This window comes from Callospermophilus lateralis, unplaced genomic scaffold, assembly GCF_048772815.1.
Source record: "Callospermophilus lateralis isolate mCalLat2 unplaced genomic scaffold, mCalLat2.hap1 Scaffold_300, whole genome shotgun sequence".
NCBI lineage: Eukaryota > Metazoa > Chordata > Mammalia > Rodentia > Sciuridae > Callospermophilus > Callospermophilus lateralis.
Window position 1 is genome coordinate 394,373 of NW_027513641.1, and position 15,393 is coordinate 409,765.

Consider the following 15,393-nt stretch of genomic DNA (forward strand, 5'->3'; position numbering starts at 1 on the left):
TCAGTGGTAGAGCACTCTCCTAGCACATCTGAAACCCTGGGTTCGATCCTCACTACCACATAAAAACTAAATAAAATAAAGGCATTTTGTCCAACTACAACTAAAAAATAAAAACAAACAAACAACAACAACATAAAGAAAACATAGTACTGTTTCTCTCCAAGAATTAATCACATTATAGATACCAATGCAGTTCTAATAATTTAGATACTTGAAGGGTTATTGCATATGAAATTTCAAAATTAATTTTTATTCAAAATGATTTGATTTCAAAATGTATTATTGAAGAAAGTGGTGCCTGGGGTAGGAGGGATAATTTGATCAAGACTAAAGTTTGTTTTAACTATATTTTGTATTAATTTGTAATTAATGTACAACATAAATAAAAGTAACAAATGGAATATACTACAGTTAGAACTTGCCATCTCTTACTCCATAATCCCACATAACCTACCCATATCATTACTCCTGCCTATGTGGTGGCTGTTCATTTTAAAGTTAACAATGGTTTCACCATAAACCCACACTTCATAAACCCACATCACCATCAACCCACACTCACAATTCTGCACATATTAGGTATTGACAATGCTGAGGAAAATGGTTAGTTTCCTATAACATAGAAAATTACAAACTAAACAATCAGTAAGATTAAGAGACAGGCAATTTGTAAATATGTAAGTTAAATAAGTAATTAAATTAAAAAAATATAATCACCATGGTGGGTAATTCCATTTTCTAATAATGCTTGTCCCAAGGGAACACCTTCTTCTGATCTATGAATTTCTCCAATTTCCAACAACCACGACACAAATTCACTGCAACAGAAAGCCAATAATAAAAGTAGAACATTTCATTTCCCTCCCCTGGAAATCTATCTGTATCATGCAGTCATGAAACAACTATGAAAGGAGTCTCAAAGTATAAAGGAATACTGGCAATACCATTCAGCAGATATTTTTTCACATGTAAGACCTGCATGTCATAGAAGGTGGACTTTATTCTAGAAAACCTATGTCCACACATTGAGACTCTCCTAAACTATATTTAATAAACTATTCAAATTCTTGAGATCTCTCAAAAATCCAAAGTGAAAATCTTAGCATAGCCTTAATTACAAGAGTACTGTCCACAAAAAGGTAAATGCTCATGAACTATCCTTAAAAGAACATTAATTACACAAACATTTTAAAAATAAAAATATTCTCATAGGCTTTTTTTAAAAAAAACTAACATTTAAACTTTGACATCCTAGTGAAATTGTTTTAGACTTTTAAATTTTTTTTTGTTACACAGAGACCAGAGAATCAAACCTACAGACAGCATCAGGAAACTATTTTTCATTTATTGCTAAACCAAAGGAAACACAAAATATTTCAAAGACTCTAGATATGAAATTCTAAAAATAAATTGTCTAGTCTAAGAAACATATTTTAAGGCAGAAAAAGTTGTTAAAGTTCTTCCAATTCACTTATTAAATGAGAACCATCCAAAAGAAAGACCACAAATTTTTAAAAAAGGAAGGAATAGAAGAAATAAAAGAAAAAAATAAAAATATGAGAAGGTAAATAAACTATAATGGTTGAGATCATGTACATTTAAAAAGTTTGTTGTTTGCACATCATTTTATAAAGTTTCTCACCCTGTTCAGAGATCATTACTCGGGTGTCTTGCTCCATTCCTAGTTTTAAACCTATCAAAAATGAGACAAAGGACATGTAATTGAAAAAAATCTCTTCATCCATTAGTTTATGCCTTCATTAAAGAATCATTTATTATGTGTCTACCATGGGATACAGGGTATGGATACAGAGCTCTTAAGATTGGGCATAGTTTTCAAGAAGTTCTTGATATGCTAGGTAGATAACCAGGACAAGATTCCCAGAGCACAGAGCTCCTTTGTACAATCATATCCTAAATGAACACAGTTTAGCCAGTGGAGTGAGAGCAAAAGATAAGAGGAGCATTACCATCATGGTGGTCCTAGGCATCCCTGTGAAGGGAAAGGTTGATAAAATAAAGAAATATTCAGGGTACCACATCTCTACCTGGAAAATGTTAAGAAATCTTTCTCAGTAGGGCCATATTTAAGAGCACCACTACAAATAGGTATTTTTACACAAAGGATTTGCAAGAGCTAATTAAAGTCAAGCAACACAGAGGCCTTAGAGTCCTGGGTTTTACGCAAGAAGGCAGGAGATGTGCTGGTGGGTTAGGGAGGGTGCTTATGTTTTCAAGTTAGAAGAGGGGGAAACATCTGTGTTTTAGCTAGCAGGAAATAAAAGGCAGTACAATATAGGAAAGAAAGTTCTGTTGTTTTGGAAACAAAGTTCATAGGACAATGTGGAGAACAAACTGAAGGGGGTTAGGATTTACAAAGTGGAAGAATGTTATATGACTTAAATCTGGAATGTCTCCCCCAAAGCAACATGTGTTCAAAGCATGTTCCCAAATGCAGCAAGATGCAGAGATGGGAATTTTAGGAAAAAGCTGGATCATGACATTTGTAACCTCATTAGAGGATTAACTCAGTTGATGGATTCATAATATGAATGAACTACTGGGTGGTAACTATACGCAGGGGCCATTGCTGGAGGAAGTAGGTCATTGAGGTTGTTGCCCTCAAAGCCTATAACTTATCTTTGATTCTTCAGTTCTGTCTCTGTCTGATTCTCATTCATTCATATTCATTCTCATTCTCTCTCTCTCTCTCTCTCTCTCTCCCCCCCCTTCCAGCTGACATGAGCTGAGAAACTTTCCTCTGCTACACCTTTTCACCATGATAGTCTGCCTCACTTTAGGCTGAAAGCAACAGAACTGGCTGACCATGGATGGAATCTCTGAAACCATAAGCCCAAAATAAACTTTTTCTCTTCTTCAAGTTGTTCTTATAGGGTATTTTGGTCATGGCTAAAAAAAGCTGACTAATACAGAGACCATTTGGTGGAAACTGTGAAAGTTTAAGCAAGAACAAGACCCTGCAAACAATAAGGGTTCTAGGGCAAGAAAGATCAAATAGAGAATTAGATGGGGGGGTGGTGGTCATGATAGGTCACAGCAACTGATCAAATGTAGGTGTAAAGGAGAGAGAAGAAAATAGGATATTCCAGAGTTTGATGAGAGGAAGTAGATGGGGATGCTTCTGGCCTGAAACAAGCAAGCAATAAGGATCCATCAGTGCTAGAGTTTTGAGTGGAATCTGGGGTCAACCAAATGCACAAGTAAAGAGCTTGGGACAGAGGACAAAGGCTGGACATGAAAATTGTAAAATTGGCAGTGTAATGTGGAAGTTAATCTACTGGGAATAGATAACCCAAGAAAGAAATCTATTTAGAAGCTAGTGCCAAAGATAAAATGTTGGGACCAGCAACGATTAATCAGCAGACAGGCCAGAGGAAGGACTATAATAAGAAATGTTTGAATTATTTTTAGTCTTCTAAGCTAAAAAATTTCTACTAAAATTTATTTTTTTCTAATACAGGAGCCTTTAACAATTACCAAAAATCATGAATAATACCACAGGATCAGACCCTAAAACATTGTACAATTTCCCTATTTTATAAAATGTGCTTTTTATTTTTTTTTTCACTCTCTTGCTTTCAATATTTTATCTTGGGTATCTTAAGACAAAGTTTTTCCTAGAAAAAAATTTAAAGTTTCAACTTGATGAGAAATTCAGTTCTCCTTTGAATTTATTTGCTTTTCTACTTGAAAAATTGCTAGATTGAACAAAGTGCTAGATTCAACAAATCTTAGGAGTCGGTTATGCATCTATAACTTATAAATTTTTCTGTCAGATTCTCCATCTGTGATCAATCAAAAGAATAAGGGTTTAAAAATGCTTTGCAAATTCTTATGCAGATGTAAACTACACATATCTTAAAGTTGATACTTTGTATATTCAAGGGGAAACACCTGAAGATAGAAGAAAGCTCTTTTGTCTTAAAATTTCATTACCAAGAGAAGTTTTGTTCCCAAATCTTAGGAAGGGTAATCAGCAGTGCCAAGATTGCTAACAATTAACAAATCAATTGGTAAAGAAATATAAGTATTTCTATTTCTGAGCTGAATTGCACATGTTTGCTTGTCAATAAGCTTCACACAAGTGAATGTTGCCAGGTCAAATATCTTTTGAAAATCTTTCTAAAAACATAAATCAAATTTTACCTAGGACAACTAATTGAACAAATTTTTTACTGGTTACATTCCCTAATATTCAATGACACGCTGAGAATATCTCAAATTTATACACACACACACACACACACACACACACACACACACACACAAAGGGACTCAATTTACAACTATAAAACTAACATGTTTGATCAAAGGATTTTCATTACACTATTAAATGTACATAGAGGTCCTAAATATGCAGAAAGATGCTATGACACTACTACATATCTCTTTCTATATTTCTTTTTATCTATACATATGGATAAAGTACCTATATCTATGTACATTTTTTTTTTAAATTCTGGGAATCAAACCCATGATCTCACACATGTTAGGCAAGTGCTCTAACACTCAGTCAGCTACATCCCCAGCCCTCACTATGATACATTAATGAAGTCTGCTTAAAGGAAGACTTTGTGTTCTGCTTTTGGAGGCAGCAAGAATGACCTGCCCAGTAACAGAATAACTGTTAAAATAAGTGAAACTAAAACATTGTCAGTCTTGTGAAACATTGTCATCTATACTATAATTATGTTGCTAACTTTATAAAAAGTTTCCCTTTTGTATATTTAACAATATTGTTAATTATTCAAAAATATTTTAGGGTAGACCTTATATCACACAGCAAATCAAAGTGAATATTATTTGTCAGTCCACATTCTCATAACTTTTTTCAGTTATCTGCTCTAGTGCCAAGTTACAATCTTTACACAAACAAACAAACAAAAAAAATCACAGTGCCTAATTCATATACTCACCTTTCATCATTCTCTTTCTTTCAAAATAGCTTCAAACCACTCATGCTTTTCTTCAGGTGTTTTTGCCATGCACACAAACCACTTATTTTTTGCTGTATTATGTATCTTCCAACTGTTAACAACAATGTGTCCACTGCTATGGAAGTCAGCTGGAAATTAATGGGCAAAGGCCAATAAGCAAAATATAAAGTGTAATATATCAACATGATCATTCAATTCATGAAAGTTTCAAGACCACAAAATTCTTCAAGATATTTTTGCTTTTGTAAAAAGAATTTAAAAACTAAAGAAACAGCTCTATGTTGGATATAGTCAGTGCTCAATTATGTAACTTTTCTAACTCATAACATATTAAATGAAATTAAACACTACAAACTTATTAACATTCATTTGTTCTATGTCCAAAAATATTGTTAAAGTTTCTAAAGTAATAAAAGTTTTCAGGGATGATTTGTACCCACAGAACAATCCTCTATTATTTAATAAACAGCACAGTAAGAATGAGAATAAGTCAATAAAACACAAAACAAGTGGATATACCAAAGCTGCCATAAAATGAGAAAACACAAATACCAAACCATTATCATGTCATGTAGTTAAAACATATTCTTTGAAAACCATATTATCTCATATAATTCTCATGAATAAAGGTTCACAAAATAATTTCCTTGAAGATGAGTGCACATCAAATTGTTTCTATTTGTTATGTTATTACAATTTTGTCTAAACCATGAAGATGGATTTGTGAATGTCCCCAGGAAGCCCTTTATGGCCACTCTCTGACCAACAGGTATATTACTGTGACAAAACTTGTAAGAAAACTTTACTGGCCAAGACGTGCAGACCACTCTGAAACAAAGGTTCCAAGACAGAATAATGGAGTTCAGAGGGCTGTGTCAGTGTCTGTAGCGACTGAAGTGAATGTTAGGTTTTAGATGTAGTGTCCTCCAAAATCTCACATGTGAGACAATGCAAGAAGCTTTGGAGGAGTAATGACCAGATTATAGCCCCAGCCTAATCAGTGAGTTAACTATGGGATTAACTAAAGTGGTAAAGTGTGGCTGGAGAAGGTGCAAATTGGAGTGAGGCTTTGATGTATATACTTGTATCTAGAGGGTGGAGTCTCTCTCTGCTTCTTGATCATCATGATGTGAGCGGCTTCTTTCTGCCACACACTCCTCCATGATGTTCACCTCATTTCAAGCTCAAAGAAATAGAGCCAGCCTTCTATGGACTGAGACCTCTGAGACCATAAGCCCTCAAATAAACTTTTCCTCCTTACAGCTGTTCTAGTCAGATTTTTTAATCACAGCAGTGAAAAATCTGACTCAAACAGTGAATGTTTTTATTTGTCTCTGCTAAAATTTATTGAGTAGCCATGGCCATAGATAAGAGAGAAGCCAGAAAAAGGCTAAAGATGGCTTAGAGAATGACTCTATATAGCACTTACACTGGCTTGGTGAGTCCTCTCTCAAATGATTGATTTTGCTTAGTAAGTTTTGAACAGAAGCAGAGGTTCTTGGCACTCAATTTCTGATAATATGCTTCCCACATTCTTTCATTCGTACCCAAATGTCACCACACATTACCTGCTCTTAGACTATTAATTCCCAAAATTCACTATCAAATGATGTTTTAGAGTTGTGGGTCTTTCAAACTCCCAGGTAACATTTGGTTTAGAATACATTATATCAGACATTATAATTTTTGTACTTTTCTTCTTCCTTTTACATATTTGATTTACGTTCACATTCTGTTCAAAGTAGCAGAACCTCATAATGCAAGTCATTTTAAGTATTAATGGGCAGAGGGAAAATAAAAGTTATTTATTTCATAATTATACTCTGAACCCTCCTTAATAGCTACAAAAATAAACAAGTAAGAGATTATAATAAACTGGTAGAAAAAAATTGTTCAAAAAAATTTCAGATTATACATGTTAACAACCCCTCCGCCCAACCACAACTTGTTTCCCTATAATACCAGTAACTGTGATTAGCTAAGTGAATCTTGCACTGCACTTTAAAAGATCCTGCATTCCACTACGTTTATTACCATTTAAGCAATAACTCTAGATGAAGAAAACCAAAGTAGCCACATGTAGCTTATGTACTAAACATTGCACTTTATTGTTTGTGTGTATGTGTGTGGTACAGGGAATTCAATCCAATGGTGTTGAAACAGTGAGCCACATCCAAAGCCCTTTTTTTATTTTGAGACAGGGTCTCACAAAATTGCCAAGATTGGCTTTGAATTTAGAATCCTCCAGCCCCAGCCTCCTCAGAAGCTAGAATTATAGACATTACATTGGAATTACTGAAATTACACTGCACCTGTCTGGACTTACTTTAAAATCAGCACAACAAATTCCTCCCACAGAGCCCAAAAGACAATGAGTTCACACACCAAAGTCATCAAGGTAATGCTCCTAACATGCACAGGTGTATGCCCTGGGCCTACCACCTATAGAACCCGGCTCTTCCTTCCTTTCCCTCCTGGGTTACTCAAGTCACATCACTGCCCTCTCTTCTCACCCTACTGGCTCTTACTTTACTATTTTTTTCATCATGCCACATTTAGCTCAAAAGGCTTTGGTGTTTTGCCACTGAATCAAGTCAAAATATGCAGATTTCTTCTATGCCTGAAGCTCAGAATTGATGGAAATATTGATCATTGTTCTTCAAATTTGCAGAACTGGAAACCAGCTGGGAACTACTAGGATCAGGTAGGTATGCATCATATGGCACACCAGCTCTGAAAAGGTGCCTACCATTATGACAATACCCACTAACTCTCAAAATAAACCACTCCTGAATTAGTTTCCAAGAAAGATGGACTTTGGGTAAGAAACTTCTGTCTTCTTAACCAACTAGCTTTTCAAATAAAGTCTCCTTCCTCTAATATATATCTTATCTCCCACTTGGGCCATGAGCTACTAGACGGATCCTGTAATATCCCTGCTCATTTAGCTGAGGATGTTTTCCACAATGTTGTAATATGTTCCCACCTACTTCATAATGCTATCATAAGTATGAATTATTTTATTAAATAAGTAGATGCTTCTTGTTTACTTCAAAAGATATAGTGATGTATGGGCTGAGTTTGTGGCTCAATGGTACAGTGCTCACCTAACACATATGAAGCCCTGAGTTCAATCCTCAGTACCACATAAAGATAAATAAATAAAGGCATTTTGTCCAACTACAACTAAAAAATAAATTTAAAAAAAGGATATAGTGATGTATATAGTTTTATGATTTTAATCATAGCATATTTTTCAATATACACAAAACAAGAGCTAACCTTCTCTAAAAAGAACACTCAAAGATTAAGGAAAAGCCCAAATCTAATGTTTCATTTGATAATCACTTACAATCTAATCCTTTGTTGTCTTTTTGGTCTAAGCATCCTGTAGTTTTTCCAAAAATGACAAGAAAAACCCCTATCATGAATGCTCCAAATATATTCACTGATGGGTCAAATAATGGTACAGCAGCAGTAGTTACCCCTGATCAAACTTTTACATTTTTAGTACCCAAACAATCAGCTCAAAAGGTAGAGCTTAATGCAGTATTACAAGCCTTTTTAATGTTTAAAGATTCTGTATTTAATTTATTTTCTGATAGTCAGTATGTAGTTAATGCTATAGTATCTCTTGAAGATGCTGGTAGGATTTCCCCTTCCTCTACTGTTTTCTCTTTGTTTTCCACTATACAAAGTCTAATCTGGGACAGAAAAGATCCATTCTTTATAGGACATATTAGAGCACATACAGGATTGCCTGGAGCCCTTAGTTTGGGCAATGATTTAGCAGATAAAACTACACATGACATACATATTTTCTCTACACTAGAAGAAGCTACGAATTTTCATAAAAAATTCCATGTTAATGCTAATACTTTACAAAAGCGTTTTAAAATGACTAAGGAACAAGCCAGACAAATAATAAAACAATGTCAAAATTGTGTGACCTTTTTACCACAAGTTAATCTTGGAGTCAATCCTAGAGGACTGATACCTAACCATATTTGGCAGATGGACGTCACACACTTGCCAGAATTTGGAAAATTAAAATATTTACATGTTACAGTTGATACTTCTTCCGGATTTTTGATGGGCTCCCTTCATGCCGGAGAAAAAACTAAAGATGTTATAGCTCATTGCTTACAAAATTTTGCCACTGTGGGCGTTCCTAAACAGTTAAAAACTGATAACGGTCCTGGCTATACCTCTACCTCTTTTAAACAATTTTGCTCATCATTTGGTATTACTCATATAACAGGAATTCCATACAATCCACAGGGACAAGGCATAGTTGAAAGAGCTCATCAAACTATTAAAACGTACTTAATAAAGCAAAAAGAGGGAATTGGAAAGGGGTATATATCCCCCAAAGATAAACTTAAAATAACGCTTTTTACTCTAAACTTTTTAAATTTGGATTCATCAGGACTTAGTGCTGCGGAAAGGCATATGTATCCAAAAAATGTACATAAGCCTAAAGTTCTTTGGAAAGATATTCTAACAGGACAATGGAAAGGTCCTGACCCAGTGATTGTCTGGAGTCAGGGCTCTGTCTGTGTGTTTCCACAGGGAGAACAGCAACCGATTTGGATTCCAGAAAGACTAACCAAAACGATTTCTACAGATCGAAAAGAAGATGATTTGACTCAAATCCATAACAGCTGATATCCAGAACTCCAGCTTGGCCATTCTTACATCTGCGACTGTGATTAACCAGGATGCTTTTTTCAATATCTATTTTATTATTGCATTTTTCCACATCATAAGGTTCTATTTTTATTTTTTGAGCTCATACAAACCTAGGTTAATGTTTTTCTGATCAGTTTTATTTTTTGACTGTGGAGTTTTTAAACATTGCAATGGAGATTTCAGCTAGGTAAAGCTACAAGGCCTTTATTATTATCTTATGTGTTGTACGTTTGTTTGCACATTTGTGTTTTGTGTTATATGTCTGTGTGTGCGTATGTCCATATTTCATATATGAGGAGCGCTCATGAGAAAATGGATCCGAATTATTTTTTTTTTTATTATTCACGTGATTTAAATGGCTTAATTTAAATTAGGTAAACAGCTGTTAAGGATTATTTTTAAAGGTGGTTAACAGATCTGCTTGTTTACTAATTTAAATCAGGTAAACAGCTGTTAAGGATTGTTTTTTAAGGAGGTTAACAGATCTGTTTGTTTACTTTCACCTTTCCTTTTCATTATATTTAATAATTCTTTTCAGGATAATGTCTTTTTAGCATCATTGCCAGAATTCCTATCTTCATCCCAATGAATATAACTCAACAAGTATGCTCAATCAAGGAGTCAACTTACTTTGGGAGGCAACGGACTTTGGGAGGAGACGGACAGATTGATAGATTCCTCCACTTTGAACTGCTTACAGAACTTGCCTAGACTATGTAACTACGTTTAGTGCAGCAAATTGTGGTAATGCTGGCATATCTTTGCTGATGGTGTCACCAGTGATGCAATTTTTATTTCCTTGCCAGCGCACCACATGTTAATTGTGGTAATGCTGGCATATCTTTGCTGATGGTGTCACCAATTATGCAGTTTTTCCAAAGGAACTGTCAATTGGCTTGGTGTCATGGCATTTCTGTATCCTCCTCCCTTCTGCTAGTGATGGTCTAAAATTTGGGGGCCAATGGCTATATGCTGGACCGGTAGTCAGTGACAGGTATGATCCAATTGCAGTGGTATCAACCTAAGACAGGAGGCTGACGCCTAAAGGTCAGTTGCCTAAAGGTCAGTTTTCCGATGACGGGTAAGAACCATATGTTGAATTGGACAACCTACCAGGCATGGTCCTTAAGCCACATTAACCTCACTCCCCCACTGGCACCAAGGCCAAATTTGGGGGCCAACAGAGGTGAGGCAAAGAACCTCACCCCCCCACTGGTGCATAGACCTATCCACAAGTATGGCTGTATGCTGGACCGGTAGTCAGTGACGGGTATGATCCAGTTGCAGTGGTATCAACCTAAGACAGGAGGCTGACGCCTAAAGGTCAGTTTTCCAATGACGGGTAAGAGCCATATGTTGAACTGGACAACCTACCAGGCATGGTCCTTAAGCCACATTACTTGTTGTTTAATTAATCAGAAGGGGGGAGATGCTGGGAGCCATCAGCCAAGTAAGTATGACAAATTCCTTGCCAGCTTACTCCCATGCTGTCTAGTGGAAGGACTTCTGAAAGGTGACCTTGCTCAAGGACCAGGGCAGGATCCATGTTTAGGGTGTTCCCCCTTTAGAATAGGGCGGTTTAGCATAATAGGAGATTAGGGTGTTCCCCCTTTAGAATAGGGCAGTTTAGCATAATAGGAGATTAGGGTGTTCCCCCTTTAGAATAGGGCGTATCCTGCTGCTGAGTTCCTCTTGAGTTCTTAGGGTCAGACAGTATATTTTGGGAGACAGAAGCCCAGGAGGAGTGGATTTGGGCAGAGAGTGGATTTGGGCAGAGAACGTGGATTCCCCCAGAATGTGTTTGTAGACGGCCGGTGTGAGTTCGGGAATAAAGAATTGCTGTTTGAATCTACAAGCTGTGTGGAGACTCGTGATTCGTGCCCAGCCAGAGACTGCAGCAAAACACATAAAGGAAGTTTTAAACAGAGATCATGCAGTGTTCTATGCAAGAGAATATCAAGTTTAGATAGGTCTTGTTTCCTTTAATCTGATGTCAATTTCTGATTATTGATTCAATCAATGTTTTCATTTTTGATTTTTAAAATTTCATATTTCCACAAAATCACTAATATAGTTTTTCTGGTCAACTATAAAAATTTAAAGTAAAATGAAAACTCTTATGTCTACAACAAGACACTTCCAAAAGGGAACCTAAATTAGAATAAAAAACTATTAGGTTAACTTGGTTATCTATATTACAAATACATTTTAAATTTTAGACATTTTCCTTTTTAATTTTTTTTCATTCTGACAATAGATATATAAATGAAGATGTAAAAATTTTACACAATTTCATGTATTCTGTCATAAGGTTAAGCAAGGATTGTCATGAAATATGAATTGTCATGAAATATCAACCTCAAATCCAGTGACCAGTATCAATGATGTCTTATTATTTACTTGTAAATAATAAGGTTAGGTATAGAAACATTCTACATTTCTAACGGCTCACCATAGAAAATTTTGTGCAGCTCACACCAGAGACCCTGGGTGTTCTTATTAGAAGGGCAGCTTTCTTCTGTTTATGATTCAGGGCCCAGTCTCCTTCATCTTGTGGCTCTTCTCATTGTCTAATAGTTAGCTTTGTGTTAAGAATCAATATTGTTGGGCTGAGAGGTATTATCTTAGACAAGAAGCTAAAATAAAATTGAAAGATAGAAAAGGAAACATCAAACTGATTCTTAAATAAGTCCTTGTATAACATTATGGAAAGTAACTTTATTAGTAGCTGTTTTACTACAGGTGCAGAATACCACCCACTTGGCCTTGTGGTGGTCCATATAAGCCAACCAAGAATGGTAAATTGTATGGCAAAATGGATATACTTTTGCAACATTACCCTATGTTGAACATTAAATAATCAAATAACAATTAAATTACAATAATAATTAAATAATTAATAATAATAATAATTAAATAATAAATATTAATAATTAATAACAATTAAATAACAAAGAAAGAGAAAAAACACACACAAAGAAATAAAGAGATTTCAAATACCCCATAATTATTCTGGTGGTATTTCACATAAAAATGTTTGCACAGTGTCAGATGGTAATCATCATGGAAAAAAATGGTTATCTAAAAGTACTTCACAAGCTTACATCAACATATTTGTGAATTGTTTTTCCTTAGTAAGACATTGGCAACACAGCCTTATTTTTATTTTTACAGAAATATTTATACTGAGATGTCAGTGGACTATTGTGTCTCTTATATATACTTCATTTTGTGCTGGTCAGGAATTTGCATTAATAGCAGATAAATAACACAGCACAATGAAAGAAAAGGCAAAGCGGGAAGTACAAAGTACACTATAGAGATAATATTCTAAGGCACAGACTTTTCTCTAGCACAGGAAATGGTTCATTTTCCAAATTTAGAGTGCAGAACACTATTCCTGTTCAAGTCGTTATTCAAGAATTTTGTTCCCATGAAAAGGAAATGTTAGCAGAGGAGGAAGGAAAAGTATTTGATGCTGGAAAACAACCCAAAGAAATGAATCAATAGGGCAATGTGAAGCCCTCTTTTATCTCCCTCTACTCCAACTCACTTCCCAATCCTGTGAGGAACAGAGAGAGGATTTACAAATGGCTTAATGATAGATGATTGATCCAATTAATAAAAGGACCTTTTTTATTTTTGAAATTTACTATCCACTTTGCCTCTAAGTTTTATAACTGAGAAATTTATGTACTATGTTACTGGTTCTTTAAAACTGACTTCTAAAATTGCCCACCCCTTTCCTGAAAACACACAACTATAACACAGGTCGATACCCTCTGGATCCTTCTAACTTCATATATCCCTTCCTAGAAAAAGAAGAGCAAAACAACAGCAAAAGAAGTAGAAGGCAAGAAATAATTAAAATCAGAGCTGAAATTAATGAAATCAAAACAAAAGAAACAATTGAAAAAATTGACAAAACTAAAAGTTGGTTCTTTGAAAAAATAAATAAGATCGACAGACCCTTAGCCATGCTAATGAAGAGAAGAAGAGAGAGAACTTACATTACTAGCATACAGGATGAAAAAGGCAATATCACAACAGACACTTCAGAAATACAGAAGATAATTAGAAATTATTTTGAATCCTTATACTCCAATAAAATAGAAGATAGTGAAGGCATCAATAAATTTCTTAAGTCGTATGATCTGCCCAGATTGAGTCAGGAGGACATAGACAATCTAAAAAGACCAATATCAATTGATGAAATAGAATTAGCCATCAAAAGACTACAAACTAACAAAAGCCCAGGACAAGATGGGTATACAGCAGAGTTTTACAAAACATTTAAAGAAGAACTAATAACAATACTTTTCAAGCTATTCCAGAAAAAAGAAAAAGAGGAAGAACTTCCAAATTCATTCTATGAAGCCAACATTACCCTGATTCCTAAACCAGACAAAGATACTTCAAAGAAAGAAACCTACAGACCAATATCTCTAATGAATCTAGATGCAAAAATCCTCAATAAAATTCTGGCGAATCGGATACAAAGGCACATCAAAAAAATTGTGCACCATGATCAAGTGGGATTCATCCCTGGGATGCAAGGCTGGTTCAATATATGGAAATCAATAAATGTTATTCACCACATCAATAGGCTTAAAGATAAGAACCATATGATCATCTTGATAGATGCAGAAAAAGCATTTGACAATGTACAGCATCCCTTTATGTTCAAAACTCTAGAAAAACTAGGGATAACAGGAATATACCTCAAAATTATAAAAGCTATCTATGCTAAGCCTCAGGCTAGCATCATTCTGAATGGAGAAAAATTGAAGGCATTCCCTCTAAAATCTAGAACAAGACAGGGATGCCCTCTCTCACCACTTCTGTTCAACATAGTTCTCAAAACACTGGCCAGAGAAATTAGACAGATGAAAGAAATTAAAGGCATAAAAATAGGAAAAGAAGGACTTAAATTATCACTATCTGCAGATGACATGATTCTATACCTAGCAGATCCAAAAGGGTCTACAAAGAAACTATTAGAGCTAATAAATGAATTCAGCAAAGTGGCAGGATATAAAATCAACACGCATAAATCAAAGGCATTCCTGTATATCAGCGACAAATCCTCTGAAATGGCAATGAGGACAACCACTCCATTCACAATATCCTCAAAAAAAATAAAATACTTGGGAATCAACCTAACAAAAAAGGTGAAAGACTTATACAATGAAAACTACAGAATCCTAAAGAGAGAAATAGAAGAAGGTCTTAGAAGATGGAAAAATATACCCTGTTCATGGATAGGCAGAACTAACATCATCAAAATTGCAATATTACCAAAAGTTTTCTTATAGGTTTAATGCAATGCCAATCAAAATCCTAATGACATTTCTTGTAGAAATTGATAAAGCAATCATGAAATTCATATGGAAAAATAAAAGACCCAGAATTGCAAAAACAACTCTAAGCAGGAAGTGTGAATCAGGCGGTATTTTGATACCAGACTTCAAACTATACTACAGAGCAATAGTAACAAAAACAGCATGGTACTGGTACCAAAACAGGCGGGTGGACCAATGGTACAGAATAGAGGACACAGAAAACCAATCCACAATATTACAACTATCTTATATTTGATAAAGGGGCTAAAAGCGTGCAATGGAGGAAGGATAGCACCTTCAACAAATGGTGTTGGAAAAACTGGAAATCCATATGCAACAAAATGAAACTGAATCCCTTTCTCTCACCATGCACAAAAGTTAACTCAAAATGGATCAAGGAG

General features: G+C 35.1%; 1 pseudogene; it reads right to left on the reverse strand.

The window, feature by feature from the left end:
- The window catches only part of LOC143388602 (phosphatidylinositol 3,4,5-trisphosphate-dependent Rac exchanger 2 protein-like), a 147,970-nt pseudogene that overhangs the window by 103,725 nt on the left and 28,852 nt on the right, over positions 1-15,393 (reverse strand).